This window comes from Neofelis nebulosa, chromosome 6 (assembly GCF_028018385.1).
Source record: "Neofelis nebulosa isolate mNeoNeb1 chromosome 6, mNeoNeb1.pri, whole genome shotgun sequence".
NCBI lineage: Eukaryota > Metazoa > Chordata > Mammalia > Carnivora > Felidae > Neofelis > Neofelis nebulosa.
Genome location: NC_080787.1, coordinates 90,267,349 through 90,285,660, shown reverse-complemented (window position 1 = coordinate 90,285,660; position 18,312 = coordinate 90,267,349). Strand labels below are relative to the sequence as shown.

The following is an 18,312-nucleotide window of genomic DNA, read 5'->3' as shown; positions in this document are numbered from 1 at the left end:
GCGCCCCAATAATTTTCTATTTTGATATACTTTCAAACTTACAGAAATGTTTCAGGAATAGTACAAAGAACTAGAAATACCCACATAACCTATACCCAGATTCAATTATTTACATTTTGTCCCATTTGCTTCCCCTCTTATATACTTGCATATTGTTCTTTTTTTTTCTGAGTCATTTGAAAGTAAATCAAAGAGATCACAAATTTTACCCTTAAATAATTTACTGTGTGTTTCCTAAGAGCATGTTCTTTCTCTTACCTATCGATAACATAGTTATCAAAATGACATTTCCTTACTTTTTCCCTATTCAAGATCCAAACCAGGAGCAAGATTTACATTTATGCAATTTTTGTGTCTCTTTGGTATCTTTTCATCACTATTTTTCCTTCCTAATTAACAGGTAATTTGTGAAGAGATACTTTGAGACTACATAAATATCCTGTTCATCAAACTTTTATCTACTAGATTTGATGTCTGCTCATGGCTTTCTAACTCCATTCTTTCTTCATTTATTGGTCTTCATTCTACCATAAAAAGTGCATTTCCTTTTTCCTGCATTTATTTTTTTTTTACTCATCCGTGTCTTTATGTCAGTATGGAGTCATGGATTCTTATTTTACTCACCAGGTTATAATCCATTACTATCAGTATTTATTTTAGTGGTCAAATAGCCCCAGGTTCAGCCAGTGGGAGCCTTTTTGAGTCAACTTTTATATTCATTTGACACATTCCTTTATTCTTTACTTCCTTACTTTCTGTCACAACAAGAGGTTCCAGGCTTATCTTGTACTTTTCATGTCTTAGTGCTGGTATTGTCTAATTCTCCTAGGAATTCTGATTCCATTTAGTGGAGAATAAATTTAGAAGCCAAGACCTGAAAAGTAGGCATGTCATTGCTACTGGTTTGTCTTTGCTCCTCTGCCTTCTCAGTGAATAGAAAATATACATGTATGTGTGTGTGTGTGTGTGTGTGTGTGTGTGTGTGTGTGTGTGCGCGTGCGCGCGCGCACATGTGTGAAAACTTCCTCCAATTATCTTCAACATATTTATTCGTTTGCTCAAGGCTAGAGTATACAAAAGAGAATTTCAGAATTGATAAACCATAGCAAACCTACTAATTAGAGTTTAATATTTACTAAGTTTTCTGTTTGAGGTAAATTGAATAAATTGAAATATATAAATCATAAAGATACAATTCAATGAGGTCTGAAAAAATAATATACCCATGTAGCCCTATCCATAACAAGATATAAAACATATTCCTTACCAAAAAAGTTCTCTAATTCCTCTTCCTGGCTAATGAACTCTCTCAAACCCCTAGAAAACCACTCTTCTAATTTTCTTCACCTTAGATTGCTTTTTGCCTTTTGAAAAACTTCACATAAATGTAATAATGTGTGTGTGTGTGTGTGTGTGTGTGTGTGTGTGTGTGTGTGTTGTCTGTGTGTATAGAAAGAGAGAGAGAGGGAGGGGGAGAGAACGGGGGGCAGGGCAGAAAGAGAGGGAGAGAGAGTCCCAAGCAGGCTCTGCACTGCCAGTGTGGAGCCCGATGCAGGGCTCAAACCCACAAAATGCTATATATGACCTGAACTGAAATCCAGAGTCAGATGCTTGACTGACTGAGCCACCCAGGCGCTGGAAGTAAAATGTTTTTGAGATTTACACGTTGTTGCATATATCAGTACCCTACCTTTTTATTGCTCAGTAGTATATCATTGTATAAAATGTCAGTTTATCCCTTCTTTTTTTGATGGACAATTGAGCTGTTTCCAGTGTTATGCTATTATGAATAAGTCTGCTATGAACATTGTGTACAAGTCTTTATGTGGACATATGTTTTCATTTCTCACAGTTAAATACATAGGAGTAGAACTGCTGGATCATGTGGTAAGAATGTGTTTCACTTTACATGAAACTGCAAAACTCTTTCCTCAGTGGCTTTATCTTTTTGTATTCTCACCATGATATATGAGAGTTCCAGTCTTCCCGTGTCCTTGTCAACATTTAGTATGTTCAGTCTTTAAAATTTTGGTTATTCCAGTGAATGTGTAGTGTTAAATCATTGTGATTTTAAATTGAATTTTTTTGGTAACTTAGGATGTTAAGCACTTTTTTATGTGCTTATGTGTTTCCTTTGTTATTTATTAGTTTCATTTATTAATATCACTAATATTATGAATGATTTTGAAAAAATCGTGAGTGTTGACTTTTGTAAAATATTTTCTGCATCTATTGAGATGGTTTTGTCTCATTTTATGTTCTGTTAAAAAGATGAATTAGATGGATGGATATTTTCAAGGAACTAACTTACAGTTTTGTTAATAATTTGTTTTCTATTTTATAGTCTTCTTTATTTTCTTTGTCCTACTTGCTTTTGTTTTAGTTTGCTCACATTTTACTGGATTCCTAACATGGACTCTTAAGTATCTGATTTCAAGTCTTATTTTCTAACATAATCACTTAAAACTACAAAATTTCATCCAACGACTGCTTTACTCACATCACACAAATATTGATATGTTGTGTATTTATCATTATTCATCAGAAAGAATGTCCAATTTTCAGCCAATTTTCACATCTTTTACCCATTAAATCGTACCATGTTGGTAACTGTATTTATTGTTTGTGCGTAAGGCTCCAGGTATCTGCTTTCATGACCTGTGTTGGCCACAGTTATCAAAATAGTAAAAACAAAAACAAAAACAAAAACAAAAACCTTGTGCCTAATCCCAGAGTCAGTCATCCAAAATTAACTAATGGTAATTTTGTCTGTGTTTTATATTTGAAGTTGATTCTACAAATTCATCATCATGGAACCTATCTCAACCTCCATTATCATAGAGATATGATTCTGTTCACATGTGTAGTCCTTGGAAAATGTGTTAAAACCATGCTTCCCCTTTTTTTGCCTGTCCATTTTCCAAACTCCTTTTGTATTTTAAGAAATATCTCATTCCTAGAATCTTGGTTGAATCCAGAGCCCCAGTTCCCAGTACAGAAGCCAAAGGCTGACAAACTTTGCTTTCCTCTACCCCTGGCATTTATGTTAGTGATAGCTGTAGGTGATATTAGCTCAACAGATAGAATGCTTCTGCCTGTGATACTGACTCCAAAGTAGTAAATACAAAGATGGAGGGACAGTTGAGAATATAGTACCAGTTGCATTGTACAACAATGACTGCAATGGCATCCAGTGGTTTCTCCGGTAATTCCCAGTGACGGGATCTGATGATTCTAAGGGCAGTGGAGCTAATGGCTGCTTTCTGACCAGACTGGTTTTACAGGGTGACCTCACCTGATGCTCTTCTGCCTGTCTGTTTGGTTCCTGCCTGTTTAGGGAGCCTGATATCCAGTTTTCCTAACAATTCTTAATATCCTACATCTTTCCAGTAAGACCCACTTCTGCTTAAAGTAGAACTGATTTTTCTTTCTTGAAACTAGGAAACCTAACAGTTATAGGACTCAAGGACAAAGGTCAGAAGGACAGTTTGTTGCCAATAAATAGAACCTCAATAAATGAAAATCCAATGTATGTAATTCTCGTTACTAGGTAGCAATAGCACCAACTTTTCAGCTTGAAGCTGTAAGTTAGGGGAGTACGTGTAACAGAATTTATTGTATTCTTAAGTATAGAATGAGGAAATTTATAGATTATTGTAAATGGTATGTGCTAGCAAATGACAAAGGGTATATCCTAATTCTTGTATACAAATCAGGTTTTCATCAGTAATGTTAGAGGTAGAGAATTATTAAAAAACAGATCATTCTAATTCTTTCATGGGATGGTATAATATTACACTCACCCTAAAAATTCCATTAGAAAAGAATACTGCACATTAAGGAAATAGTTATATGATTTTATGGCAAAAATAGCTCAGCTTAATTTTTTTCTAGAAAGTAAACTGTGTGTGTACTTGGAGTTGTACAGTTACAGTATAGATGATATGGCTCCCCACTCCCAAAGTGTAACCTGGATGGATGCTATCAGTAAGAGTTAACATTTACTTTACTACTTACACTTGTACATAATTTAGAATATTTTTTAGCATTAATTTCCTCTTTAACATTTTTAGGACATTAATATTAAGATACAGCATTAGAATGGAAGGTTACATGAGCACATGACTAGAGAGACACAGATGTTGGGCAAGCAATTAGGCATAAATAACATTAAACACTCTGCTCCTTTTTTTCCCACAATAGTGTAACTAGTCTCCTAAAGTCCATCTTTCAGAAAATGACACCTTTTAAACTTTAAATCTAAATTAAATTAGAAGTTCATGGACACATATTAATGTTGTTGCATACAGAATTGACTCAGATGTGGAATCAAGATTACAGCCTTGATGAGGAGGAAGGTGTAAGTAGGGAATCAACATTTTTAAAAAGTTCCCCAGGTGATCCTAACATATAGCTATGTACTAACTTATGGCCTCAGGGTCTTACCTTCTACCCCAAATTTTCTGCAAAGGAATTGTGGTGCCAGGTTTTTTAAAATAAGAGAAAACAAGGTTGTCTCTATTATAACAGTGTAAATTATGACTTCTTAAAAAGCTACAATTGATTATTACAAAAACATTTTATAGCCATCCTGGAAGAGAAAATAATCTTCTACTTAAACATATAATTCCTTAATAATACCTGGTTGACCAAATATTTCATATTTTATTACATAATAAAGGCTCTGGGAATTTTTACTTTTAAGGTGAGTAATAATGCCAGCTAATATTCTTATAGCCACTCTTGAAAGGGTGAAAGCCATAAACTTCGGGTCAGATGTATCTTCAACTTGGAGCAAAATTATACTCCTTTCTACTTTCACCCCAGTCTTTAGTAATTGATTTGACCTCTGGGAGAGGTATTAGCAGTGCTTATAAGCTGTTCTCTTTTTCTTTTTAGCTGCTTGACACCTCTTCACCTTCACTGACCAAAGTCTTCTGGGTGATTCTATAGCTACTGACAATCACAGAAGACTGCCTTGAGAAGTCATGTGGAGAATAAAAATCCATTTCCTCCTCAACTTTGGGGGTAGAGTAGGGTGGTGGATTATGGAATATATATATATATATATATATATATATATATATATAGACACACACACAGTTTTGAATATAAAAAAGCATATTTTAGTAAAGTATAATAAAAAAGGAATAAGAGTGAATAAGTGCTATAAAAGGTATAAAAAGCAATTATACTTTATACTGGTAGTGAATAAAACTGAAATAAATACACGTAATTTGAATAGCCTGAAAAGTTTAACATTATACTTTTATGTTTTATATTCAGAAGTTACCTGGGGGTGCCTGGATGGCTCAATCGGTTGAGCGTTGGACTACTGGTTTCGGGCTCAGGTTATGATCTCATGGTTTGTGAGCTAGAGTCCTGCGTGGGGGTCCATGCTAGGCGGGGAGCCTGCTGAAGATTCTCTCCCTCCCTCCTTCTTGTTCTCTTCCCCCACTTCAAAAAAAAAGTTACCTCAAGAAAAAATCCAAACGCAAACTACGTACATTAGTTATGTCTATGCTACTCAAATTAGAAAGCCAGTGTGGTGCTGAGTGACACGAGCGGGTGCAGAATCCACTGCGTCTTTCAGCGCTTTGCTTCTGACTGCTACACAGCGAGTTGCCCAGTTTCCACTCACATTTTCCTGTTTGATTGTAACAGAGCGGGACTCAATGGGAGTTACTCATTAAGATTCCATTACAAAACTGTATTTTCTACCAAATTCTAAAATTTCCACAGACAACGGTGTATAGTAGAGTACATTTTAGGAATGGGCTGTATGATTCTCTCGGAAAGAACACTGTACTCTTTATACGAAATCACCTCCAGGCACTTTTCACATTTCCACGAAAATAGCCAGCCAAGTAAGTTCCTAGAATAAATTCAGTCACCAGGTGTGTAAGTAAAACCAGAATATTTGTGTAGCTATTTCTAGTCTCTTTTCATCACGAATAAACTTTGTTAGTCTTAGTATTATCAGGAAGCAAATCTAGTGAAGAACTGGGGAGATGTTCTTGAAAGGTCATCACTAAAGGAGTTACAAGCCTTTTTCCTAATTTTCGGAGTTTATCAGTTTAGAGCAAAACGTTTAAAACGATTGCTTTGCCTTGTATACACCATCAGAGCTCCAAGCTTACCGCCTGTTATATGCAGGGTGGTACCCAGAGGAGGGGGCAAGGAGAGACTAAGCGCCCCTGATTACTGAGGCATTAGAAAACCCTCATCAAATGACTCCCCAAACAAAGTGAAGCTAGAAGAGGGTTACGCTGGCCTCTGTTTCCCAAGGGGCGCTTGGGCCCTCGCGAAGTGAGGCTTTCACTTTGATTTCCCTTTAACGAAGCAGGTGAAAGGCCATTTGGCACCAGGCGGTTTCTTTTACTCCAGCTGCCTGTGAAGAGCGCGGTTGCCAGGCAACCAAGTCCCAGGCTCTCTTTGTGCCCGCATCAGGCTAGGAAATTTGGAGGTTTTTAAAGCTGTTGTCTATTGCAGACAACTTATACCGAAATGCCTTTAGGTTTTTTGGACTGTTTCTTAATTCCTTATAGTAAAACTACATTCTGTCTCCTAATTTTCTCTCTTTTGTAGAAGAGACTGTTTAAAGTGTACATGGCTATATTTCCACAGGAAAATATCAAGACCTTGACTTCAAAATCAGAAGTAATTTACATTTTAAAAGAGGAGCAAATGAGCATCACAGCTGCATTTCATATGTTCCTTCCTGTCAGCTTAATTTCTTTCATTTTCTTTTCTCCTTCTTTGCTTTTTAAATTTTTATTTGCTTTCCTCTCTTCTTTTCCCCCCTTCATTCCACCCCACTTAGACATATGCTTCTTTTATCTCTTTCTTCCTTATTCTATCCGGTGACATGAACTCTGTGTTATTTATGCATTCGTCTTTAATCAATTGCTCATCCAATGAATGTGAAGTGAATCAAGCTTTTCTTTACAACCTTCCTAGTTTATACTTTCTTCTTACTTCGAACTCCTTTTCTTTTTCTTTTTCTAACCTGTGGCTAGGGAGGACCATAGGGAGATAACTGACAGAATATTTCCAGTTGTTATTTAGGCTTGTCTTGTTCCTGACAGAGAAACCTGCACCATTACTCTGTGAGCCTCCCAGTGTGGTCTCTCTGCTTGTATGGTAGCCCTCTTGGCACATTCCATTAACCTTGAACTCACAGAGTTCTCTGAGGTATTTTGGGCCTACATCAATGTAGGACATTCTCTAACATATTTGATAGTATGAAGATATTTCATAGAAGATCATTCAATTTAAAAAGACATGAAAAGGATATGCTTTCTTTTGTTCTTTTTCTCTGAGTCTGGCAATGGCTCAAAATAAATGAGAGCAAATTGGTCTGGCCATGCTTTTACTATCCATGCTCGACTCTGGTGCTGTGCTGCAAAGGGAAACACCTGGTAATGAGCCAAAAAAAGAAAAAAAAAGAAAGTCAGAGTTCTTCTGGAAAGATGTACACTCAAGACAGCAATGCATTTCAAACTTGGACACCTTCTGGTTCCCTCTACCTTCTCTCTACCCCACCCCCCAAAACCACCCAAAACAACACCAAAAACATCAACAAATCCTGGTGTTTCTTTATCACTGTGAGAGTTAACAGTTAGCATATGGATTTTCATTTATTTGCTCACTAAATATTTATTATGATATGAAAGTAGACCTACTTGACATCATTGCCTGAAAATCCACTGTTGTAGATAAATTTATCTGTTAAAACTGTTAAAATGAAAAATGGGCTTAATTGTTAATACAATTTATTGTTGTGATTTTGAGTGAGTAGTTATGCAATCAATAATATATATATACATATATATATATATATGTATATATATATATATGTATATATATACATATATATATATTTTTTTTCTGGAATTTATACTAAAAACTACTCTCCCTTTATGCTAGGTGTTGGGGTCATCCATATATTTGCTATGAAAAACATAACAGAAGTGTATTCTTTTCTATATGATCACATCAGAGTACTATATTATAGTAGGCCAGAAATAGATGGTATGGGGTTTAATGTGTGTTTGATCTCTAGCTAGCTTTTTGACTTTGGGCAATTTCCTTAATCTTGGTCTCAGTTCCCTTTTCTGTAAAGTTGTGAGGTTGGAGTAAATACTCTCTGAGATATATTCTGCTATTAAAATTCTATTATTGAATTTGAAAACCACTAAAGCTTTCAGTGAGTCTGATTTAGGAGAGGAATGATACAACTTTTTTTTAAGCTGGTAAAGTTTTTCAGTGAAAAAAGTATTTAAAACCTCCTTGTATTTGTTAATTGAGCTATTTTTTACTTAGATGTGCAAGTTCAAAATTTAGATGTGTTTTTGACTCCATAGCCAGTGGTTAAAAAGTGCAATTTCTGGAGATGGCCTATGCTTCATCATTTTGAATTTGTGGAACATGGGCATGTTCTGTAATGTCTTTGTGCTCAGTTTACTCATCTGTCAATAGGAAGTAATAACAGCACCTGTAACAGGGATTTTGTGAGATTATTCAGGTAAACTCTTAGCAAATGACTAGAACATTAACATATTCTTGGTATGCTCTGCTGTCACCAGCTATCTCAGGCTATTATCACTCCATACTTTATTAGTGTAATAATAGCCTCCTGGTTTTAAAATCTCTTCCTTTAAAATCTATTCTATGCATTCCTCCCAGCTTACACTGCCCAAAATATAATTCTCATAATTCCCCTCCCCTGGTAAAAACTATAGCAACAGATTTCTAATGCAACCATAACCTGGCATTTAAGACTTTCATTAATATATTGGTTCAATTTGTCTTCCCAGTTTCATTCCATTACTTCCTCATATATAAAGGCTTTGCATGAATGGAACTCCCCAAATGTCCCTGAGAACAAGTGCTCTGCTCATCTGTGTTATGCAATTAAGAGCAGAGGTTATGATGCTACTTTATACCCCAGTATCAATCCAGGACCTGGAACACAGTGGGCAGGCGATGCTTGTTGAAATGAGCAGCTTCTTCTAATACTATTTTCCTCCCAGAAATTCTCTATTCTTATCTTTACCTACATAACACCTATCCTTCAAGGTCCCATTCAAATATCATGAGTTACTGCTATTCATAAGCTGCCTACTTCCTCTCATAGTAATATCATGTGTCTCTCTGGTAGCATTTATATTCTGCTGTGATTATAATTGTTTCTGTCATTATCTTATGTCCTAATTTTTCAGTGGCATTGAGAGCAGTGCACTATGTCTTATTCAATTTTATTTCCTGCAATGCCTAGCATTTGGCTTTGACTGTGTTAACTGCCAGTGGCCAGTTGTGGAGTCAATGGACATGACTAACAGAATAATATTATTCATTGTTTCGTCTTCATTTTTTAAAAAGTGACCCTATTTCCATAGAAGCAAATCTACATTCCTTGTCTCTCCATATCCACTCACATCCTCTCCATGTAACATGACTTTAGGGAACTGTTGAAGTCCTACTGGCCTTCTTATTAGTCCATGGACATACCATATTCATTCTTAACCCCCTCCCTTTGCTAATGTTTCCTTGGCCTGAGTGCAGTCCTGTCTTCTTTTTCAGCTTTCCAAGCCTTATTTCAGGTCCCAGCTCAGTTCCTGATTTTTCCATGGAGCAGTCCATGATTATTTCAGCAATGTTTCTTCTCTTTCACAACTGAAAGGAGAAATTAATACACTTAATTTCATACTTAGTCATACAAAGACTTCCCCCCCAAACCCAGAACAATTAAACTGGAAGAGAATTTAAAAGTGCGGTACTACAGGTGTGCCTAGGTGGCTCAGCTGGTTAAGCATGCAACTCTTGATTTTGCTCAGGTCATGATCTCATGGTTTGTGGGATTGAGCCCTGTGTCAGGCTCTGCCCTGGCAGTGTGGGACCTGCTTGGGATTCTCTCTCTCCCTCTCTCCCTCTTCCCCTCCTCCACTTGCACTCTCTCTCTCTCAAAAATAAATAAATAAACTTAAAAAAGGGTTATACTACAGAAATTCTAATATGGAAACTTGAGAGGGGCTGTTTCCATATTAACCCACTTATATTATCTATGTTATCAATATTATATTATCTATACAGATTATCATTCTTGACTACTTGTTTGTAAGATGGTTAAGCAACTGAATCACCTCTAGCAAATAGTATGACTTTTTATATATAAGCGCTGATCATATGTTAATTCAATAGAAAAATATGGCTTACATTTGCATCTTATTTTTCATGTGTTTTAGTCTTCTAAGCCAATTAGATATTAATTAGGTCCTTGTGGGAGAGGTCAAATCTAGAACTCTTTGGATTTCCTATGTTAGCAAACATAATGCTGATTGTGCTGGAGATTTTGACACATGAATAATATTCATTGTTGGATGGGACCTACCTGCCAAAATGCCTGGTTTACTTTAAATTTATTTCATAATACCTGACACTCTAACTTCATTCCATTTTTCCTGGTCTATTGGCTCTAAGTTACTGCCGTACTTACACTTTTTCTCTGCTCTATTGCCTTCTAATTTACTGTCACACTTACTGGACTTCCCAGTAAATAAGGCAACTAAAACTCTATCATTAGAGACTTACACAGATACATCCTGGGGGGTAGGTACACAGGGTGGGAGAGGATTTATTCTTTATATCACATTCATGCTATTTTCGCCTTTTGACAGAAGATGAAAATGGGGTATAGTATAAATATTTGTTGAGTGGTCATATAAAGAGTAGTGTGCTAGACCATTTATACACCCTATCAAGTTTTCTCTTCTCAACAAGTCTATGTAGTTGGTGGTACTAAGCTACATTTATAGTCATGAAAACTAAAGTTAAGAAAGAAGTAATTTACTCAAGTTTTTATCCTTGAACTTGATCTCCGGTCTGTCTGATACCAAGGTCCCCACTAACAGAAGGAAATAAGACAGTGGATCTCCAACTTTAATAAGCAGAAAAGCCACCCAAGGACCTTCTTAAAATACATATTACTGGGATCTATTCCAAAGAGTCCAATTTGTTAGGTTTCGGGTAAAGCCCAGAAATGTTTATTTTAACAAACATAAAAAAGGGTTCATTTGGAAAAATTTTGACATAAGGAGTAGTTACAATAACAATAGTATTAATATCAATAACAACTATACAACGTGTGGATCAACACCATATTGTCTACCAATCACTGTACCACATTACTATTCCTCAGACATTGCGTTAAGTATTTATAACACATTTGTCATTTAATTCTCATGGCCACCTTAAGAAGTATATATTATTATCATCTCCCTTTTATGTGGGGAGGGAGCTATGGTCAGAGAGGTCACATAGTTAGTAAATGGTGGAAATAGTCTGGCTACAAAGCTCATGTCCACAACTGTAGGAAAGGGGCAGCCAAATGAAAGGAAAACCAGGGAGAATGCTATGACAGAGCCCAAAGGAAGAGTGCACAAAAGCAGAAGATGTCAGTGCCAGAGTTAAATGGGATAGGTAATGAGAAGCATTCCCTGGATTTGTAAATGAGGAGGTCATTGCTGATGTTAGCAATGTCAGCTTGAGTAAAAAGATTGAGCAGTAATGGGAGTAGTAAGGCAGAATGTACAGAGTTAAAGAATGAATGGAAGATGTAAAAAAATAGCTTAAATCCTCATTTTATGAGTTCCAATAAAAGGTAAGGGAATGAGGAGGGATTGTTTTAGGGAGAAATGCAAATTAGGTGAGCATTTTAAAAAATATGGGATAGTCATGAAAATATTAAGAAAAAAGGAGCAATGAAGAAAGTGGATAAGGATCAAAAAGGTAAAATTAATGACAGCTCTTTGGAGAAGATAGAATAGATTTGTTAGCTTTGTTTAGAAGCACTTATTTTTCTGGGATAGGAGGGAATAGGGTAAAGAGGAGCACAGCTATGGATACAGGTGTAAGTATTTGGTAGAGAGGCAGACATGGGCATTTACAGATAGTGCAATGGAACGTTAAAGTAGCTCATGTGTGATGGATTTTATTTTTTGCATTGGGAAAATTAATAGTGCCTTCAAACAAACTGATGAAGATTTAGTATAGCTATTGTGGGGAAATAGAGTCAGCACTGATTAGAAATATATAAAAGGATTGCTGTGGGGTTAAAAGCCCAGTTGAGGGGAAAAATAATATATTGTAATAGTATCAATATGCATGACTGTGTAGTTTTTCTTCAGTGGTGATCAGTGGAGGGAGAGAACTAGACGCCAGGACTGGGCTCATCTTAGCTTAGGGATTTAGTAAAAGCACATAATGTGGGCAACAATGTCACGTATCTGAAGGTGTTGACAATAGGCGTGGTGAAATGAAGGACTTTGAGGCTGGAATTTAAGGAAGACAGTGAAACTTATGGACCTAGAGGTAAGGGTGACCAAGGAATTGGGTTTGAAAGAGATGGTAAATTAGTACATGGTAAAAATAGTGAAAGAACTGGAAAAGTATGCAGTTGTGGGCTCAAAATGGGAATGAATGGGATCAATTGTATTTTAGTATATATGGCAGCAACCTGACAGGAGTGTGGTTTTTTAGCTCCCACGATCCAATCTATCTTTCTCTTACTTTTCAGGAAATCTGAAATCCTAAAGTCAAAGGACAAGGTCTAATTTTGGCTTTGTGTTGTCCTTTCAGGTACTGTAAATTTTATAATTACCTGGACCTTTGTTCCCTATGTCTCCATCACTATCAATTCCACTATCAATTATTCTTTGTTAGTCAAATGAGGAATGAGAAGTATTTATTCCTGCAATTTCTAGAATAATTATTGCGATGTGTAGGGCCATCCATCTGTTTCACCTGGAGAGCATGTTAAAAATGTACATTTCTGGCCTTTCACCAGACGTACTGAATCAGAATCTCTGTGGGAGTAGTTCCCAAAGAATATTTATTTTTATGAAATTCCATAGGAGATTCCGACTCTCATGACTGTTTTAGGAGATGACAGTTTCAATTGGGCAGAGTTCATTAGATTTTTCTCCCTTGACTTACAATTCATATTCGCTACGTTTTTGCTGTTGTCTCCTATTCGTGGAGCATTAATGCTGCTGGTGAGCTTTAAGGTTGGGGTGGAGAGGCAAGAAAGCAACAATTCAATCTTGAAATTGGTGCATTTTGTAATTTTCTTTCTTACACACAACCTCTCTTACCCACATTTGGAAAAAGCAAAACCAAAAGAGAGATCAAGGTGGAAGAGATTTATAGAATTAGAAACTCGACAGAAGGAGTCCAAATAGTAGAAATGATTACAAGTAAAAAGTGTTTTGGAGGTTGGGTATGTGTAGAGAATGAGAGGCGAATGAAAGTTTTATTTCAGAGAAATGTGTTATTGACGGTGACCACAGATATACTATGTTGCTTTCATCTGCATTAAACATCTGGTAGATGGCCACATATTTGAAACCTACTGCCCTTGTTATATTTTATTGTTTTGGTAGTTCTGTGATCATTAATAATAAATGGTTTCTCTTGCCACTGAACTCTTGTGTCATTAGATATTCTACACTGAAAAACTTTTAGTTTACAAACAAGAAGAAATCTTATTTTTGGTATCCTGGTACCTGGAGGCAAGTAGAACATATATGATTTTTTTCGGTATCTGCTGACAAGTTTTCAAGGAACAAAGGCACAGGGCTGCATCTCAAGTCTCCCGTCAGTGACATAGCAGTCAGGCTTCTGTGTATTGGGGCTATGAATCATACAACAAATGAACAAACTTGTAGATGAAAAAATTCATCACTTGATAATATTACGTGGTGAAATCATAAGCCATAAGCAATGAAAATATTTTTAAAAATATTTTGGGAAGGAACTATATCTTAGATATATTGTCTTTATATTTGTAAATTGTGTTTTATTATATCTTGATTAATGATTTCAGCTTAACCTAATACAAAAGTTCTTTCTCCCCATCTCTCTTTTTCTCCTTCATCTTCCTCTTCTTCTTCATCTTCTCCTCCTCTCCTTCTCCCTCTTCTTCCTCCCCCAGCCCCTCCTCTTCTTTTTTTCTATTTCTCTGCTTCCCCCCCCCCCCTTTCTGCTGTACCACTCCAGCGCTCTTCCCTCTGTTTCTCTGTGTATATAGGCTTATTGGCATGTTTGCTACTTCATGTTAGAAATCTTACTACAGAAAAAATTGCTAGTGTGATAATGGGAAAACTCAAGATTGCATAATCTGAATAACATTAACAATACGGAACACGCCTTTCTTTGATTAAGAATAAATGGCTGGCTGTCAAAGACCATATAAATTATTCTTTACTTGGTAAGAATCCATAAGTTAAGTTTCAACATGAACCATGTACATTTCATCTCCCTGAAATGAATTACCATCATCTTGTCCCTTCTGCTTCGAATCCTAGTGCTCAGGTGCATGGACTGTCTATATTCAGGCTGTGCTGCATGGCAACATCAAATGTTACCATTCCATTACTTCTACAAACACTATTTTGAATTTTTCATACTCTCCAGTGGGGGGAAAATTTAGGTTTGGGCTAGAAGAGTCAATATTAGTTTATTCACTTAATAAATTCTGTCCAATATTAACTGGTTTTTTTTTTTTAAATGAATGTATAGCCTTTCTTGTCTGAAATCCACAATCCAGTTACCCTATTCAGTTTGGACTTTGGCTAATAATACTCATAGTCTGCCCCTAAGGTATGTCTCTTGGATTTGTTCATATTTTAGGAATTATGCTTATCTCAGAAGTAACTAACCCTTGCCCTTGACCTTGTTTCTATTTTCAGATTCTAGATCTAAGCCCAACTTGATGTTCTTTCAGTACTTTGGCCCCAGTGTTCTCTGATCTGAATTCCAAGGCCATCAATGAAACTATGCCATACAGCTCTTTGTTTCAGTCCCAGTACATCCGACTTTGTACTCACTGTGTAGTCCTTTCTTACATTACAGCCATCCACCTTCATTTATGTGTGATTACTTCATACCTCAGTGATGGAAACATTCTCCTAAATTGCCTCTGTGATACTCTTCACCTAATCCATTGTCTATATTATTGCCAAATTAATAATCCTAAAAATACACTCATTGTGGTACATTCCCTCGTGAAAAAACTTCATTGGCTCTACAATGCTTACAAAATGAAATTGATAATCCTTAGTTCACCATTTTATGTCTTCATTCACAATCTGTGCTCTACTTATTTTTCCAGCCTTATCTTTAGTTATCTCCCTACACAGCTTTAACTCTGACTTTCTTGACGTTGCTGAATTATACCTTTTGCTTTTTTATTTATTATATTCTTTCTCCTAAAAATATCCTCCCTCTCTAATTCACTTATGGAGATCCTACTCATTTTCTTAGGTTCAATTAAATTGTATTGCTTCCATGAGATTTTCTTAATCATTCTTGTAGGACCTTATCTCTTTTATCTAAATTCCTGTGGGTATGTTTTACTTATTTGGTACTCACAAATATTACTGTAGCTGTCTTGAAACATAGCATATCTACTCAAGCAGATAGAAAAACCTGAACAAAAGAAACTGTTTCTTATATATCATGTATATCAGAGGTTTGGGTATAATAGATACATGAAAAGTATTTTTTAATGAAAAGTAATGACAAATACATCCAAACAAAATACCTTCATGAGATAGTGAATAATAAATTAAAGATAACGATAATCATCCTTAAAGTATGAGGGTTGAAATTCATTGGTCTTTAAGACCATTTCCATGTGCCCATGTAATCTCAGTAGGAGTATATTTAACTTTCAAAACTAATTCTAAGTAGCATACCATAACTCTTAAATAGAGTTCACAAAAAGGAGTACTCTCTTAATTTATATGGAAAGTAATGCTAGAACACCTTAGGACTTAACACTTACTAGAAGTCAGATTTAGCTTTATTATGTGTAAATGAACAACAAAAAAATCTCCTTAAAAACAACAACAAAAAAACCCCCACATCTAGCATTTGGCTTATGGACTCATTCATTCCTTTATTATTATTATTATTTTTTTTGTTTATCTAAAAAAAATACTTGTTGAGCATTGACTATATGAAAGCCAGTGAACTTGGAACTAGGGATATGATGACAAACTGTTTCCTGGGCCATACTGAATCTGGGAAAAATTAAAGTATTAAAGTTTCTCACATGGAGGGAAAATACATTTGTATTACAGAGAAAGACAAGAGAATATGGACTTATTTGGGGAGATGGATGACATATTATACAATTTTATGAATTCCTCAAAAAGGTTAAACATCCACTATGTGCCATGGACTATGTTAAGTGGTAAGTGTAGGGCAGCTGTTACAGACTTCATTACTGTTCACTAATTCATCTTCCTTTCCCTGTCATGGAAGAGAGTATACTTCACCATTCTATTGATTTTGCACTTGCCCCTGTGATTGCTTTGACCAATGAAATGAGGGCGGGAGCAACTGTGTGACCATTCTTAAATAAGGCTTAGGAATCCACCATCCATTTAGTTCCTCTTGCTTTGTTGCTTTTTAAAACATTTTTAATGTTTAATTAATTAATTAATTAATTTTGAGAGAGACAGAGCACGAGCAGGGGAGGGTCAGGGAGAGAGAGGGAGACATGGAGTTCCAAGCAGGCTCCAGGCTCTGAACTGTTAGCACACAGCCTGACAGGGGGCTTGAACTCACAGGACAGTAGATCATGACCTGAGCTTCAGTCAGACGCTTAACCAACTGAGCCACCCAGGCACCTCTCTTCTTGCATTATTGTCATTTTCCATTAAACTACACTGCATGATGTCAGTGTTTCTTCAGCCTTGGTTCCAGAATGAGCAATATGTGGAGCAGATACAAACTTACGCAGCCTAGAGTTATGCTTAGCCAAGCCCAGCTGGTTCCAGTTGGGTCAAGCTGTAGTCAACACAAAATGGTGAAGAAGAAATAGATTTGTTGTTTTAAGACTCTAGGTTTGGTTGGTTGTTAATGCGTCAAAAGTTAATGCAGCAGTGAATAAGATACCGTGTCTAGTGGAGAAGAAAGACATTAAATAGGTAGTTACAAATGTTCTTTGTATTTTGAGGAAATGGAGTGTTTCCACAAGTATGTATAGCAGGTTATTACATTATTCTGGGGGAAGAGAAAAATCTGGGGTGGCTACTATTTATATATAAATCAATATAATTGACTGGTCATTATTTAGTATGTGTCACCCCAACTTCCATTAGAGAACAGATGCACCTGTGGGAAACTATATACTGGTAAAATCAGATGCTATATTCACAACAGGAAGCAATTGTTATTTTTACCTTATGTAGTATGTCTACACAGTAATATATTAATAAAGTACTAAAGGGATCCAATTCTGTATTTTCACTTAACATCAAATTCTTATAGCTTGTTTATGACAGGTAATTTCTATATGACAGGCACAAACTTATTCTGTAGTCATAGAGAATATTTCTCTTAAATTATAGATCAGAGAATTTAGATTGGTTTGGTTCTCAGGATGACCTGGCCTGAGATACTTCATTTTGCAAGACAAGCAACTGGGGTCCACAGAGGCAAAGTTACTTTCCTAAGGCTCCCATTGGAGTTTAGGAAGGGTCATATATGCAGGTCTGGTGTCCTGATATCTGGATCATAATGTCTATAACATTGACAAAACTGTTTTTCTCATATAATTGTTTTTGGATGAATTTTAAAGAATTTTAAAGAGTTGATTATAACAATTCCAAGTTCCTATATTGATTCAATTTAGAGGCAAGAAGTACATTTTAGAGGCTAAAAACTTTTATTAACTGTAGGGCAAAGAGTTTATTTAACCTATCTATCAAATTTCCTTACATTTTCCTGACAATCCTGGTCACAATATAAATTTTTATTTATTGTATGCTTCATAATCTATCATTATATAATTATTTGTGTGACCATCTATTAATGTATATCATTTGTATAATTTTTCTTTTAGGGTCCATTAAAGCAGAGACAATGTGTCCCCGGTAAGGAGCACAGTACTTGACACATGGTAAGTACTTAATACATTTTTGTAGGATTAATGAACAATCTATCATCCATTCCACTCAAGCAGAATGATCATGCTTCATCATATGGTGTAAAGTATGTCCTTGCTAAATGATCTCTTGCTGCCAAATTGTCACCAGAATATACCAGTTTTTCATGAACTCTGAAACAAATGGATTGCCTTTAGCAGATTTTTATTAACAGATCACATAATGAATATAACATTAAAACATAGTATTAATAATAGCAACAATAAAATCTAAATTGACACAAAATTTTTTCATTAAAATTATTTTATTTAAGACGAAAATAAGGGTGCACAGTGGCTCATTAAATGAAGATCTA

General features: G+C 35.8%; 1 long non-coding RNA gene across 3 annotated transcripts in view; it reads left to right on the top strand.

The window, feature by feature from the left end:
- Positions 1-12,574: 12,574 nt before the first annotated feature.
- Positions 12,575-18,312, top strand: part of LOC131514573 (uncharacterized) — a 159,490-nt gene continuing 153,752 nt past the window's right edge. For 2 of the 3 annotated variants that reach the window (XR_009263135.1, XR_009263133.1), the window contains exons 1-4: positions 12,575-12,639; positions 14,581-14,661; positions 16,146-16,258; positions 17,915-17,971. This is a non-coding gene — a long non-coding RNA (uncharacterized LOC131514573). The remainder of the gene's footprint in view (positions 12,640-14,580; positions 14,662-16,145; positions 16,259-17,914; positions 17,972-18,312) is intronic. The other variant, XR_009263134.1, reaches the window with a different exon arrangement.